Source organism: Canis lupus, chromosome 6 (assembly GCF_003254725.2).
Source record: "Canis lupus dingo isolate Sandy chromosome 6, ASM325472v2, whole genome shotgun sequence".
Lineage (NCBI taxonomy): Eukaryota > Metazoa > Chordata > Mammalia > Carnivora > Canidae > Canis > Canis lupus.
The window spans coordinates 23,429,826-23,445,462 of NC_064248.1; the positions used below are offsets into that span (position 1 = coordinate 23,429,826).

Genomic DNA, 15,637 nt, shown 5'->3' on the forward strand with positions numbered 1-15,637 from the left:
ATCCACATGCAAAGGAATGAAACTGTACCCCTAGCTTACATCATGCACAAAACTAACTTAAGATGGATTATGGACTTAACTGTAAAGGCCTGAAACTATAAAATCCCTAGAAGAAAGCTCCTGGACATTGGTCTTGGCAACGATTTTTTTTTTTTTTTTTTAATGAAAACAAAAGGAAAGACAACAAAAACCAAAATAGACACGTGGGAGTATCAACATCAAAAGGCTTCTGCACAGCAAAGGAAACAATCAACAAGATGAAAAGGCAACTTGTAGAATGGGAGAAATATCTGCAAACTGTATATCTGGTAAAGGAGTTAAGATCCAAAATATATAAGGAACTCATACAAGTCAATAGCAAAAAACCCCCCAAATAATCCAATTAAATGGACCTGAGCAGAAATTGATCCAAAGAAGATACATAAGTGGCTAACAGGAACATGCAAAGGTACTCAACATCACTCATCATCAGAAAATGCCCTTAATATTAACTGAATGAATAGTGAATATTCTTTATAATCTTTATGACTACTATTTAATAACCCATATTTTATCATATTATTTTCTCCCTCCAACATAAAAGATAAATTAGGATGTAATAATTTTTCATTTTAGTTTCCCAGGCCACTGACACTAGTTTTCTAACTATTGGAGGGGTGGGGGGGGAGGAAAAAAGAAAAAAATAGAAATGAGTATTCACTTAAATAAGCCCACAAAACATGTTACATTTTAGGAACATATCCTGATAATATTCTCATTTACTTCATAAACTAAAGGTATCCCCACAATAGAATGAGAAATGTATTTTTAATGTGGCCAGCCAACTGTTAATTAAGATGTGGCCAGCCAACTGTTAATTAAGATGTGGCCTGGGGAATATACTAGTTCTTGGTATATTTACAGTGAAATGTAAACAGATATTTTCATAATTCTGTTTGTCTAATTTGAAAAAAGGAGAAGGAAATAGCAATAGAGACTTGGAGGGAATAAAAAAGACTATAGAAGTGACAATGTCTGACCTGGGGCTTCAGGAGCAAGTGCTAATGTCACTATATCCCAGAAAATAGGTTACATTTGTGAAACTCAAGGTTTTAGAAATGGGATTAGAAAAGTCTACTCCCCAAGAAGAGAGGGCTTCCAGGCAAAGGTACAAGGTCTAGCATGGGTTATATAGCCTAGTTTTTGTTGCCTCTGTGAAAGTAAGGATACTATCCCTAGTTTTAAAAGAACCAAACTCAGTTCCTTTAGGTTTACTCCTCTTTATGGACCACAGTGTGGAGAACATAAGCAAACAGATTTAAAATTTGGCAATGAGGGTGCCTGGTGGCTCAGTTGGTTAAATGTCTGCCTTTGGCCCAGTTGGACTCCCTGCTCAGCGAGGAGTCAGCTTCTCCCCCTGCCCCTCCCCCCCGCTCATGTGTGTTCTTTTTCCCTCTCGTCTCTTTCAAATAAATAAAAGCTTAAAAGAAAAGAGAATTTGACAATGATCCAACCCCATACTTTGTACTGTTCAATTCAATAAGGCAGCTAAATTCCTCCTCCTCCTCCAAGATTAGCCAAAGGCAGAGCTTATTAGAAAGTCATTTCTTTCATCCTGAAGTGTCGGCTGAAGGTGAAGGTGACTAAAGTCTTCAACTTCTTCTATGATCCACCTATATTGACTAATTTTCCATTATAAGACCTGATATATGACAGAAATTTTGTGATTTGGGCTCCAAGGTCACTCTTCCTTAAGAAGTTGCAAATTTAACCTGGTAATTAAGCCTTTATCATCCATCACAGAGGAGTGATTCTGAATACTGTATGGTATCAATTTTATTGGCCTCCTGTGGATTTGTATTTAAGCCCAAGGAGGATGTGAAAATTGTGGTGGTGGTTAAGACAGGGATAAGAGAGCCAGTTCCATAAAATATCTATAAAAAAACTGGAGGAAGTAGCAATACTGTCTGCTACTGCTCTAATCAAGGTATAACATAAAATGGAATATATCTTCCATTTCAGGAGAACACAATGTACCTAACTTTAATATTCTGTCATTTGGAGGATACCAGTCTATCAACATTAATGTAGAGGAAGCAGTTAGTGGTGCCTGTGGATATGGTGTGCCCAGCAGAAGCAGTGGTGACCAACAGATGCCAAGCTGCCTAGTATAAATAGCACCAAAGCCTGGATGGACTCACTGGTACTATACAAATGTAAGATTTTGCACAAAGGCCAACCTCAAAAATAATTGGAAGAAGGTAAGTTTTCAGAAGGCTGGAGTCTTGTAGTAGGAAGAGAATGTAAGAAGAGTCAGCTACAGGGATGCCTGGGTGGCTCAGCAGTTGAGTGTCTACCTTTGGCTCAGGGTGTGATCCTGAGATCACAGGTCCTGGGATCAAGTCCCACATCAGGCTCCCTGCATGGAGCCTGCTTCTCCCTCTGCCTATGTCTCTGCCTGTGTCTCTCATGAATAAATAAATAAAATTAAAGAAAAAAAGAGCTAGATACAGGTGACATTTAGAGTGTTTTAATCACTTATACCAAAGATAACAAACAGAAGAGAGAAAAAAAAAACAACTTTAAGAAAGAGAATGGATTTAGTGATTAACGAAGACAAATGCCTTCGACATTTTAAAATAATTTTAATTAAGTAATAAGACCCAAAGTATTCCCCTAAAAATGTGGAAAAATATTTGTGAACAGTCTTTAGAAAGAAGAAAAATGCTCAATTAGTAGATTCTTTTTCTAAACACTCAAGGTAGAGGAAGAAAGATTGAATTTTGCTATACAGACAGGGTCTGAATAAATGTTTTGGTGAGATACATATGTATTCAAATTACTAGGCATTGCTCTAATATAAATGCAAGTACTGTTTACTAAGAGTTGAGATATGAAGAGAATTAAGAAAGGACACAGCTTCAATAAGACATTAAAAATACTTGTGGAAATCTTCCGAGATTCCTCACTGCGTAATATAGAGAAGAAAGGTTAGTGAAGCTTTAGATCTGGGCTAAGAGTAGAATATCACTCATCTATGGCAAATATATTATATTCCATGGAATTTAACCTTAAGGAAAAATTGGCATGAGAAGTGAAAGAGCTTGTCAACAAAAATGTGTACTTCCAGGGCACCTGTGGGGACTCAAGTCAGGTGCATCAGACTCAATTTCGACTCAGGTCATGATCTCATTGTCTGTGCTCAGCACAGAGTCTGCTTCAGATTCTCTCTCCCTCTCTCTCCCACGGACTCTCCCTCAAATAAATAAGTAAAATCTTGAAAAAAAAAAAAAAAACAAACGCGTACTTTCATCTCATCTATGATTTGGCACAACTTGCAAAGTCACCAATGGTAGAAATGATACAGGACTTTCTCCAGCCATCTCACAAATGATAAATGACTTTCCTTTCCTTTTCCTATGCATATTTTTAAGCTAAAATATAAGTATGTACTATATACATTTGCTACAAAAATTCAAAAGGTACAAAAGGTGTAATGTAGAGCAGTAAGTAAATTTCTTTTCAGTGACTGACCTCCAATCACCAGTTGATTTTCCTTGAAGCAACAAACACGGTTACCAGGTTCTTGTGTATCTTACAGAGATAATGTATGATTATATGTGTGTGCACATTCTTTATTTTAAAATGTCCATGTAAGATAGTAACATATTATGTTTTATATCGTGCTTTCAAAAATTATTAAATAATATAAAGAATATAACATATACATAAAATTTAAAAATCCATGATATAATGAATACCCATGTACCCACAAACTAGTTTTTTTTTTTTTTTTTAAGATTTTACTTATTTATTTGAGAGAGAGAGAGAGAGAGAAAGACCGAGAGCACATGAGTAGGTGGAGGGGCAGAGGGAGAGGGAGCAGACTCTTTGCTGAGCAGGGAGCCACACATGGGGCTGGATCCCAGGACCCCAGGATCACGATCTAAGCCAAAGGCAGACGCTTAACTGACTAAGCCACCTAGGTGCCCCCCTCCACATGCCAGTTTTAAGGGGAAAGAATAATTATTTTTGAATCCTCTACGTGCTCTCCCTAATTCCTCTCCCCCTAGGTAATCACTTTCCTTGGTTTTGTGCTTGTTAATTTCCTTGTTTGTAGTTTTGTAATTTTTTTTCCTAAACAACATATTTAGTTTTGTGTTTCCAAACTTCATATGAACAGAATTTTATGGGTATACTAACATGACTTGCTTTTCTTATCCAACATGACTGTCTAAGATTCATTCAGACTGTTGTGTAGCTGTAATTCATTCATTTGCACTGCTGTATAGTATTCTAAAATTTATTTATTCTACTCCAGACATTTCAGGTGTTTCTAGTGGGCTGTTGCTATTGTTCTGTTTTCATGATTATAAACAGTACTATGTCTCATAGACAAATGAGCAAGAGTTCCTCTAGAATTTATTGACAAGAAGAAAACTACCAGGCCATAAAGCATATGCACCTTGAATTTATGAATGATGCCAAATTGTTTTCCAAAGTGGTTGTGCCAATTCTACCAGCAGTATATGTGTTCCAGTTGCTCTGTATCCTTACCAACACCTGATACTGCCTGTACCTTGCTGTTTTACTTCATAATATATTACGGAGGAGTTTATAAATTAGAATACATAGAGCTGCCTCACTCCTTTAAAACAGCTTCATAGCGGGACGCCTGGGGGGCTCAGTGGTTGAGTATCTGCCTTTGGCTCAGGGTGTGGTCCTGGGTTCTGGGATGGAGTACTGTATTGGGCTCCCCACAAGGAGCTTGCTTCTCCCTCTGCCTATGTGTCAGCCTCTCTCTTTGTGCTTCTTATGAATAAAAAAATAAAATCTTAAAAAAAAAAAAAGCTTCATAGTATGCTAACATACAGATGTGCCATATTTTATTTACAAAGTTTTATATTGAGAGGACTCTCCAGTATTTCCCCTTATTAATTTCTAATCTTTTCCTATTTTGAACACTAATGCAATGAACAGTCTTATATATTTGCTATAAAATTTATTTCACATATGAAATTGTATCTGTAGAATAAATTCCTAGAAATAAAATTTCTGGATTAAGTAATATGTGAATATAAAATATTCCCATATTGTCCTCCATGGAAATTATATTAATTTGCCCTCAACCAGCAATTTGTGTTTATTTCATCACATCCTCACTAATACAATATTTACCAACCTTTCTATCTCTGCCAATATAATATGTGAAAAATGGTATCTCACTGTATTTACTTTTTTATCATTCTATTTTTTCATTTGTATTCTCTTACCAGAGGCAGAACAACTTGAAGGGCCATTTGTAGAAACTACTGAAATCATGTGTTCACATCCTTTGCTTTTTAAAATTGAGTTGTTGATAATTCCCTATTGAAGTAGAAGAACTCTTTAAATATTAAAGAAATTAACTATTTGCCTATGATTTGAGCTACAGATATTTTATCCTGAGTATTTTTGAGAACTCCTGCTCTAGAGATAGGTTTACTTTCAATACTTGCTTCTAATCAAAGAGATGATCAGACCTAAGGAAGAACATCCAATTACATTTGGCAACAAAGATGTTTTTTAAACACTAGAACTATTTTCTTTTGGAGTTTAGTATTTTAAATAACAAAGTATCTGGTGCTGATACTTCTTTTGGACAGTTCTATCTCTAGCTCTGTAGCAGCTTAAGAACAACCATTATCTCATGTCCTCAAAAACTAATCAAGTATGTTGTTTACAGACCACAAGGCAGAATGTTGACAGAAGGCACTCAAGCAGAACTTAATGCAATTAATTTCACTTACACTAGCTTACAAGGGATTTTCCTTTTAACTTCCAAAATTAAAGTCAATGTTTGAAAAAATCATTCCATAGAGTGCTTTCCAAGGTGAATTCTCTCTAGCCACAAAACAGATATACCAATCAATAGAACAGAAGCAAACACACCTCAACAGATCAACAACTTTATAAAAGATGGCATTAGAAATCAATGGAAAGAATGGATAATTTACCTTTTGTTGGCAAACTGAATTTAAATAAAAATTAAAACAAAACATAATAAAATATTCTTTAAGAAAAAAAGGACAGATAATTTGGTAAACTGTTTTGGATAATCAACTTATCCACTATTTAGAAAAGAAGAAATGAATTAATGCAGATGGCAGATGAATATAAAAATTAAAATCACTTAAGTAAAAAAAAGGAAAGTATTTGAATTATGTAGTCTTAGAAGTAGAGAAATATAGAAATATATAGACCTGTCTAAATATGCAGAGTCAGACTCTATTAATAAAAAGACCATGAATGTAATTTAAACAATAGCCTCTGTGCAATACACATGAAGGGGTAATATAATTTATATATAATGAGGCCTTCCAAATTGACATGAAACCAAACACCAAAGTTGAAAAATGGACAAAGAGGGATGCCTGGGTGGCTCAGCGGTTTAGCGCCTGCCTTCAGCCCAGGGCATGGTCCTGTAGTCCTGGGATTGAGTTCTGCATCAGGCTCCCCTGCATGGAGCCTGCTTCTCCCTCTGCCTGTGTCTCTGCCTCTCTCTCTCTGGGTCTTTCATGAATAAATAAATAAAATCTTTAAAAAAGAAGAAAAGAAAAAAAAGAAAAAAGGACAAAGAATATGAATAAACAATTCATAGAAGATGGCATACAGAGCATTATAAGTATATATATTTTGGGATGCCTGGGTGGCTCAGCGGTTGGGCGTCTGCCTTCGGCTCAGGGCATGATCCCACAGTCCCGGGATTGAGTCCCACATTGAGCTCGCTGCATAGAGCCTGCTTCTCCCTCTGCCTATGTCTCTGCCTGCCTCTCTCTGTGTGTCTCTCATGAATAAATATATATATTTATATATATACTTTAATGTTCACTCTAGTAATTGAACATTCACTCTAGTAATCAAAGAAATGCAGACCAAAACAACATTTCTATTTTTTGACTATTAACTTGGAAAAAACTGAAAATATAAAAACTAAACAAAAAAAAATTGGGTAGAGGATGCAATAAAACATTTTCTAATATGACAAATTTCTAAATGTATTCCTCAGGATAATTGGGCAACACATACTAAAACCTTCAAAAATATCCATACCTTTTCATCTAACACTTGTAAGAATTTGGAACATGGTAAAAATGCCATTTCAAAGCATCAGGGAAAAAAAAGGAAACTATTTTAAATTATGGATAAAAATAAATTCAAGATGATTTGCAAAGCCGAAGTTTGCAAAAACTAAGTTTGGAGTAGGAAAGTCCTCTTCTTCTTCTTCTTTTTTTTTTTTTTTAAAAAAAAAGGTTTTATTTATTTGAGAGAGAGAGAGTGAGCAAACATAAGCAGGGGAGGGCAAAGGAGAGGGAGAGGTAGGCTCCCAGTTGAGCAGGGAGCCCTACATGGGGCTAGATCACAGGACCCCAAGATCATGACCTGAACTGAAATCAAGAGTTGGACACAACTGACTGAGTCACGCAGGTGCTCCTTGAATACTATTCTAAGTGCTTAAGATATGCTAGCTTATTTCATCTCTTTGAACACATCGAGGTAGGTACTATTACCTCTCCAGTTTATAAATGAAGAAACTAAGACATAGAGATGTTGAACAACATCTACACAAAGATGTTGAAGCCAAGGAGTTTGGCTTTAGCCTCCATTATCATCCTGTAGGCTCTACTATACTGCAGTGGTGGCTACCTTGGTACACTAAGATCTCCCTTGAAGATGCCTTGCGGTTTAGCTCCAAAGGGTACAGTTGGCCTCCAGTTAGTGCTTTTAAGAGTCACCTTATTTTTCAAGATGGAGCCACTTTCCTCTCAGGCAGTCCTTTGTCAATAACTGAGCATGAGGGAGTTCTAGGGGCTAGCCATCTCTTCCCAATAAGATACAGCTCCTGTAAGAGGCACTCTTACTCCTAAGTGCCCCAGTGAGCTGGCTGAGACTCAGATCTGCATTAGGATCTGACTACTGTCCTATTTTTTAGCTTCCACTCCCTGTTTTTCATAGGCACTTCGAACACTGCTTGCAGTTCTAACTCCATCTCAGTGTCAGCTTCCCAGAGGATCCAACTGACACAATTACCTTCCTAACAAAATTTAAAGTGTATATACCCCTCCGCTCAGCAATTTCATTTTTATATATGTAATCCTAAGAAAGCCTTGTACATATGGACAAATAGGTACAAAATATTCACTGCAAATTATTTATAATAGTGAAAAATTAAATACTTATGAATAGAGAAATGGTTAAATAAATTATGGTACATGCACACCACAGAATATTAAAAAAGCATGAGACTATTCTGTGCATATTGATGTGGAAAGATCTCCAAGACATCTTGAGAAAAAAAAAAGCAAACTACAGAACAGTATGTATCATGAGATCCACTTATTAAACAATACATATTTACTTCTATAAGTGCACATATATGTAAATGCACAGAAAACTGACTGGTTACTTCTGGAAAGATGGAGCGGGAATAGAAATGGTAGAATGGGCAAGAAGGTTCTCTATTTTTACTTTTCGTTTTAATATTTAGAATGCATTTTTAAAAAATTTTTATTTATTTATGATAGTCACATAGAGAAAGAGAGGCAGAGACACAGGCAGAGGGAGAAGCAGGCTCCATGCACCGGGAGCCCGACGTGGGATTCGATCTCGGGTCTCCAGGATCACGCCCTGGGCCAAAGGCAGGCGCCAAACCGCTGCGCCACCCAGGGATCCCCCTTAGAATGCATTCATAAACGGTCCTCATTATTTACAGATTACATGCTTGCAAATACTCCTACTCACTAAAATTTATTTGTAACCCCTAAATAAGCTATGGTACTTTTGTGGTCATTTGTAGACATAATGCATGTGCCAAATGGCAAAAATTTTGAGTCGCCCAACACACATTTCCAGCTTAAGTCAAACTAGGTAATCTTCTATCTTATTTCAGCTACAATACAGTAAAAAAAAAAAAAAAAAAAAAAAAAAAGTGTCCTTTCTATGCTCTCTTAATGCCATGTTTTTCTATTTTTGTGCTTTTTGTTGGTGATTTCACTGTTTAAAATGACCCAGGTATAGTGCTGATGTGCTGTCTAGTGTTCCTAAGCTCAATAATTCATTAACATTGAGTCAACAATATATAGTAGTGTCTTTAAAGAGAAACGCACATAAAGGGGCACCTGGGTGGCTCCTGGAGGTCAGGTCATGATCCTGGGGTCCTGGGCTGGGACCCCATGATGGGCTCAGCAAGGAGTCTGCTTCTCCCTCTCCTCTGCCGCCCCACCACTCTACTCAAGCTTGCTCTCTCTCTCAAAGAAATAAACCAAATCTTTAAAACACACATACATATACATACCAAGGTAATACAGTGACAGGTGGACAAAATGTGACCAGAGACTCCTAGGAACTGAACCCTGTATTTCCGCCAGGGGCAATGATCCAATATTTACTATACCAGCACTCACAGTGACTTTATAGAACATAACTACCAGAAGAGTATGTTTTAAGATTTATGTTAGCCAGAGTTCTTTAAAAATAGAGCAAGAAAGTCATCACACAGCTCTCCTGTGTATTCTAATCCCACAGCCGGCTGCTTGTCATAGTGATAATACAGCTGTTTCAACTTTTCTTAACTCATTTTTTTTTTCACAGAGCCCCCCAAAGGAATTAAATCAGAAAGAGTTACTACTGACACCCAAAGAGACTTAAAATTTTATTCTATGAATGAGCCTTTGGACAGCCTGAATCTGCACTAATATGATACCCATTAGTATTGAGTACTTGAGATATATATATTAAAAAATTTTTAACACTAATTAATGTCTTTAAATTTACTATAACCCTTTTAGCATAGGAAACCTTTTTTAAGAAATGAAATAGCAGACACATTTTTATTTTCAGGATCCAATAACTGATCATTTTTATCAAGTTTCCAAATATTTTTACTACCCACCAAGGCCCAGAGCCAACATTAGAGAACTCAATACATTTTATTTATAAAGATTCTAAAGATCTAGCACAAAAACTGCCCTTCTTATGCCTTTCCCACTCTGGTAAGGTGACACCAGAAAACATATTCATTTTTCTCAAATACTCAAACTTAACACTATGAATTAACTACAAGTATGTTAGAACTTGACTGTACATAGAGCTGATTCTTTCCTTTCACTTAGTTATATTTTTGCTATTAAACACAAGTTAATCAAGATAATGCAAAATAACTTGCTAAGCTGTTTGAAAAGTTATCCTTAACATGAGGGCCATGAAAAGTGGCAGAGACCAGTGGTTAGGAGCACAGTAAGTGAGGTATAGAACAAGTCTGCCTGGGTCTGTGCCACTAACTAGCTCTGTAACCTCAAGCAAGTTACTGATTGATCTCTGTGATTCCCTTCCTTCACCTGTAAAATGGGGATAATAAATAGTACCTATCTCATAGGATTTGGGGAAGTTATTAAATGAGTTAATTCTTGCAAGAAGCTTAGAACAATGCCTGGCACACAGATGTGCTTCATAAATTAGCTGTTGTTCTAGCAAACTATAGAAGTACCTTTTCAGTTGTAAGTCTGGTAAGTTCTAGATACTTGATATCTTGTAAATTTATGAACTTCATTATTCCATGAAGTGGGTCAGGCTAAAAACATAAAAAAGATATAAATCTGCAGATGATGGAATCATGATGAATAACCAAGAGAAGAAACATGTTCTCAGGGCTATTCCTCACTTTTAAAAATGTCAGGTAACTGCTGACCATGCCACCTAATTTAACAGCAGCCAGACACTGCTCAGTATTGCTTATATTCCTCCTCTGTCCTCTCTGCTGCATCCCCCACAGCATTTTCAGACCCTTTCAACACTCCTCAGATTCTCTAATGCCTGCCCAGAGTAGATAACCTTTCTTCCCACCTACAGGAAAAAAATCAAGGTCATGCAAATAAAGCAATCTCATTTGCCCTCCTCTCTACCTGAAAACCTCTTTGAAGCTCAGTGCATCACCCCCAAACTTCTCTGTACCATCTCTTCCTGTTTATTTTAAAATATTTTTTTCAGTTTTATTGAGATATAATTGACATAGCCAAATCTTTTTTTTTTTTTTTTTTTAAGTAAACTCTGTGCCTAATGTGGGGCTTGAACTCACGACTCTGAGATCAAGAGTCACATGCTCTTCTGACTGAGCCAGCCAGGTGCCCCTCTTCCAGCTTATTTTAAAGAAGATGAGGGCAGCCCAGGTGGTTCAGTGGTTTAGCGCCACCTTCATCCCAGGGCGTGATCCTGGAGATCTGGAATCGAGTCCCACATCGCGCTCCTTGCATGGAGCCTGCTTCTCCCTCTGCCTGTGTCTCTGTCTCTCTCTCTCTCTCTCTCATAAATAAATAAATAAATAAATAAATAAATAAATAAATAAATAAAATCTCTTTTTTAAAAAATAAAGAAGATGAATTCCTTCTTTTTCCCAAACTCCCCTACCTTTCATTTTTCAAAAATCAAATTCCCTTCCTACCCCTTTCTTTTGACTTCAATTTTCACTCCCTGGACCAGTGTTAGTGTGGTTCTAGAATTTAACTACATCAGAGTCTTCTGGGGGGTAGGGGAGGTGGGGTGGAGTAGGGGTGTGTGTGTGGGCAGGAACTTGTTTAAAGTGCCAATACAGGTAATCTTTACTTTTTGAAAGTTTGCATTATATCACTTCACTTTTACAAAAGACCTACATTAGTACTAGTTTTCACTAATCAGAAGAAATCCAAAGAGGATTTTTGCTTTTACAAAAAAAAAAAAAAAAAAAAAAAAGTGATTTACAAATATATATATATTTTTTAATGGTGAAAAGGGAAATAGTGTTTGGCATTTGTTTTGTAGCAGGGCATTATAGAAGGAGCACATATCCCAAACTATACTCAGCATCAAGCCACCACAGCTTTGAACTGTATCTGTGAGCTTCTGTGCTTTATTTCAACTTATCCTGTGCATCTATTAGCAAGATATGTCTTAAGATACAGAAAAGCCTAAGTTATTTTTTTAGGTCTAGGAATGCTCACATTTTTTTTCCAGGGAAATCAATGGTAATGATTTCCAAGAAATCAATGGTTTTCTTCACTTTATTTTTTTTTTTCAAGATTTTATTTATTTATTTGAGAGAGAGAACAAGCAGTGGGGACGGGCAGAGGGAAGAAGAAAGAGAAGCAGACTCTCCTCACTTAGCAGGAAGCCTGATGTGGGCTCCATCCCAGGACCCTGAGATCATGACATGAGTAGAAGACACATCCTTAATGGACTGGGCCACCTAGGTGCCCCACTTCTTCACTTTATTCTATTTTAGCTTACAAAAGCTTTCTTAGGAATGTTCTACCTTCAGATAGCAGGGGAAACCTGTATCTGGTCCCCACATCCACCGAATCAGATTCCCTATATGTGGTGCCAGCAACCTTCCTTGTGAACAAGATTCTCTTCCAATTCTTGTGCACACTAAAATTTGACAAGTGTTTTGGATTATGGATCTTTCTTTCTCTCCCTAAAAACACGCTTATGTCTTTATATAAAAAAACAAAGTGTATTTCTTTTATTTTTATTTTTTAAATTTTATTTATTTATTACAGAGAGAGAAAGAGAGAGAGAGGCAGCACACAGGCAGAGGGAGAAGCAGGCTCCATGCAGGGAGCCTGACGTGGGACTCGATCCCAGGTCTCCAGGATCATGCCCTGGGCCGAAGGCGGCGCTAAACCGCTGAGCCACCCGGGCTGCCCAGTGTATTTCTTTTAAATGACCATCTCAGATGACCACATTGCCTCTATTCCTTTGGCTCTGTGGGGGAAATTTATCTCTACTCATTCCTCACACCCTTTGTGTTAGGACTTTGACGTCAATGCTCAATATAAGTTGTTCTGTCCGAGATCATTCCTGGCCTTTCAGTCTCTAAATCCAAAGATCATTTCCAGTCTTCACTTTCTTCAGCTTTTCTGAAGCACATAACTATCTCTTTTGTGGGACTGCTCTGTCTTTGCTTTCATGAAAGTACATTTTTGTTGTTTTCCTATCTCTGAGGCTGCTCCTTCTATTTAGTTGGTTCTTTCCTCTTAAATGTTATAAATCCCAAGGCCCTTTATTCTTTCCAGAATTTTAGCCGCATCCTCCACCTGTGGTTGTCCTACTGTTACTTTAAAAACACAACATATCTAAGATGTAACCTTCTGATTTCCCCTACTTTCTCTCATTCATTCAAATATTTACTGTTCATCACTTTATGCTAGGCACTGTTTTGAGTATTGGGCATAAAAAATTTAAAAAGGAGATGAAGGCAGACACTTTCAATGATACTGTTACTGCTTCAGTCACCCAGTTTGGAAATCTAGGAATTATCTTGTTGCTTGCCTCCTTTTTGTCCTTTCTATTGCATAAAACAAAACAAAACAAAACAAAGCATTCTTTCTTTGTAATTTTTTAAATTTGTTCCTTCCTTTCTTTCATGGCTATCATCCCTGTCTAGGTCTTCGTATTCTAATATCAAAATTATTGTTATAATTTCTTCAGTAGTCTCTCTCCTTCCAGTCCCTCTTTATATTTTATTCATTTATTCAACATGTGTTTATGGAATGAATGTCTTCTATGTCCCAGGCACTGTTCTGGGCAGTGGGATATAGCAGCAAAGCAGAAACATCCCTCTTTGCATGAAGCATATATTTTAGTAGAGGAGACAGGAAAAAAAAAAAAAGTAAAGTAATAAACAAGGTGATTAGTAGATAGTCACAAATGTCATGAGGAAAATTATATAGGGGTAAGGTGTTAGAGAAGCATTATCCCAGATTCTCAGGGTGGTTAAGGAAGGCCTCTCTGAAGAGGTGGTATCTAGTTGAGACCATAAATCCTATCATACTACAGATAAATTTATATTCCCTCAAACACCATTTTTATGCTATCTCTCTACTCATGAACTTTTAAAGGCTATCTGCTAATTACAAAGCAAAGGCCAAAATTCCCATCTAACTTTCCAATTTAATTTTCTAAAAATCTACAGATTCTGCTTCAACTAATATTTACTAAGCAGGAAAAAGGATGTGCCATACACAGTGCTTAGCATTTTTTCCTCCAAAAGATATCCAAATGATACTCCCAATAAGTATTATAATTCCCTTTTTACAGATTAAAAGGAAAGAAATTTGCTTAAGGCCACTCAGCTACTAAGTGACAGTACTGGGCTACAGATAATAATATAAGCAGTTATTTATTAACATTTATTATGTGCCAAACAATGTGTTAAGGGACTTGTTTGTCTCATTTACTTTTCATAATTGAAAGAGATAGCTATTATTATGATTAGGCCACTGATGTGATTATGTGTGATTATTATTAGAAACCTGAAGCTTAGAGAAGGTTAAGTAATCTGCCTAAGTCACTAAGTGGACAAAGCAGGATTAAAACTAAGACCCGTCTGACTTCAAAGTCTGTATATGAGACCACACTGCTTAGTTCATTTAATGGCTCATTCCCCAATGTCACCTGGGACAAACTCTAACCCTAGATCAACACGATGGTTTCTTTTTTTTTTTTAACACGATGGTTTCTTTTCCTACATCTCCACCCAGGCTGCTGAACTCTGCTGGAAAAAAAAAGACAAAAACAAAAACAAAAGCCTGAAGACAGGGTTTAAAAAAAAATAAAAATAAAAATAAAAAAAGATGCCTACGGGCCCAACTAGGCCCTCGTTATGACCTAGAAATCTAGCCAGCTGTCTATCATTCTCTATAGCAGCCATCTCCTCCTTTTCCACTCTCCTAAAACTTCCCAATGTACTATGCCTTTTCACTCCTACCAGATGACCCTCCCTCTGCTATCTCACAGAGAAAATATAAGCCATCTAAAGTAAACTCCTTCCACTTTCTACCATCATATCTAAAACCTTACCTTACCTGCTTCCTTACTTCCTTTCCTCTTGTCACAAAGGAAAATGTATCTTGCTTCCTGAAGTCTATCCCTCTGCTATGCTCTATCTACCACTCCGTGTGGTGTCATCAGGACCCTTGCTCAATCAATCATTCCTTCCTTTGGTGCATTATCAACCCCTCCTGTCTACTTATCATCAACATAAGCCTAAATCTCTCTAAAACTGACCCACTCTCTGGGAAACGAACAAGGGGTAATGGAAGGGGAGGTGGCAGGGGGATGGGGTGATGGGCTGAGGGGGGCACTTGACAAGATGAGCACTGGGTGTTATATGTTGGCAAATCAAACTCCGATAAAAAAATATACAACCACCCTCCCCACCCCCTCCAAAATTGACCTACTCTGGACCTCACATTCTTCTCTAGTTAATTAACTTTTCTCTCCCTTCCACAGGCAAAATTCCATCTCCATCGCTACCTTACCTACTAGTCATTTCTCAACTCATTGTGAATAAGGCTCCTTTTGTGTGTGTGTATGTGTGTGTGTGTGTGTGAATAAGGCTCCTATCATACTACTTCACTAAAACTTCTCTCACCAAGGTTATTAACAAACTCTTTAAAACTATGTATTTTTCAATTTCACACTACTTGCTCTTTGGTAACACTGTTGATCATGTCTTTCTTCTTCTCCCCAGGCCTCCACAGTATCAAGTTTTCATGTGGTTTCCCTCTTAAGTCTAGCTCTTTGCCAGTCTCCTGAAAATATTGGTGATCTTCAGGGTTCTGTCCCAGATTCTGTTCTCTCCCCC

General features: G+C 37.1%; 1 protein-coding gene and 1 long non-coding RNA gene across 3 annotated transcripts in view; one reads left to right on the plus strand and one right to left on the minus strand.

Moving 5' to 3' along the window:
- Nucleotides 1-15,637, plus strand: part of LOC112640263 (uncharacterized) — a 69,352-nt gene that overhangs the window by 33,103 nt on the left and 20,612 nt on the right. For both annotated transcript variants that reach the window (XR_007411251.1, XR_007411252.1), the window contains exon 5: nucleotides 2,002-2,240. This is a non-coding gene — a long non-coding RNA (uncharacterized LOC112640263). The remainder of the gene's footprint in view (nucleotides 1-2,001; nucleotides 2,241-15,637) is intronic.
- MOSMO (modulator of smoothened) overlaps nucleotides 1-15,637 on the minus strand; it is a 63,043-nt gene that overhangs the window by 21,792 nt on the left and 25,614 nt on the right. The gene's annotated exons all lie outside the window — the stretch shown is intronic.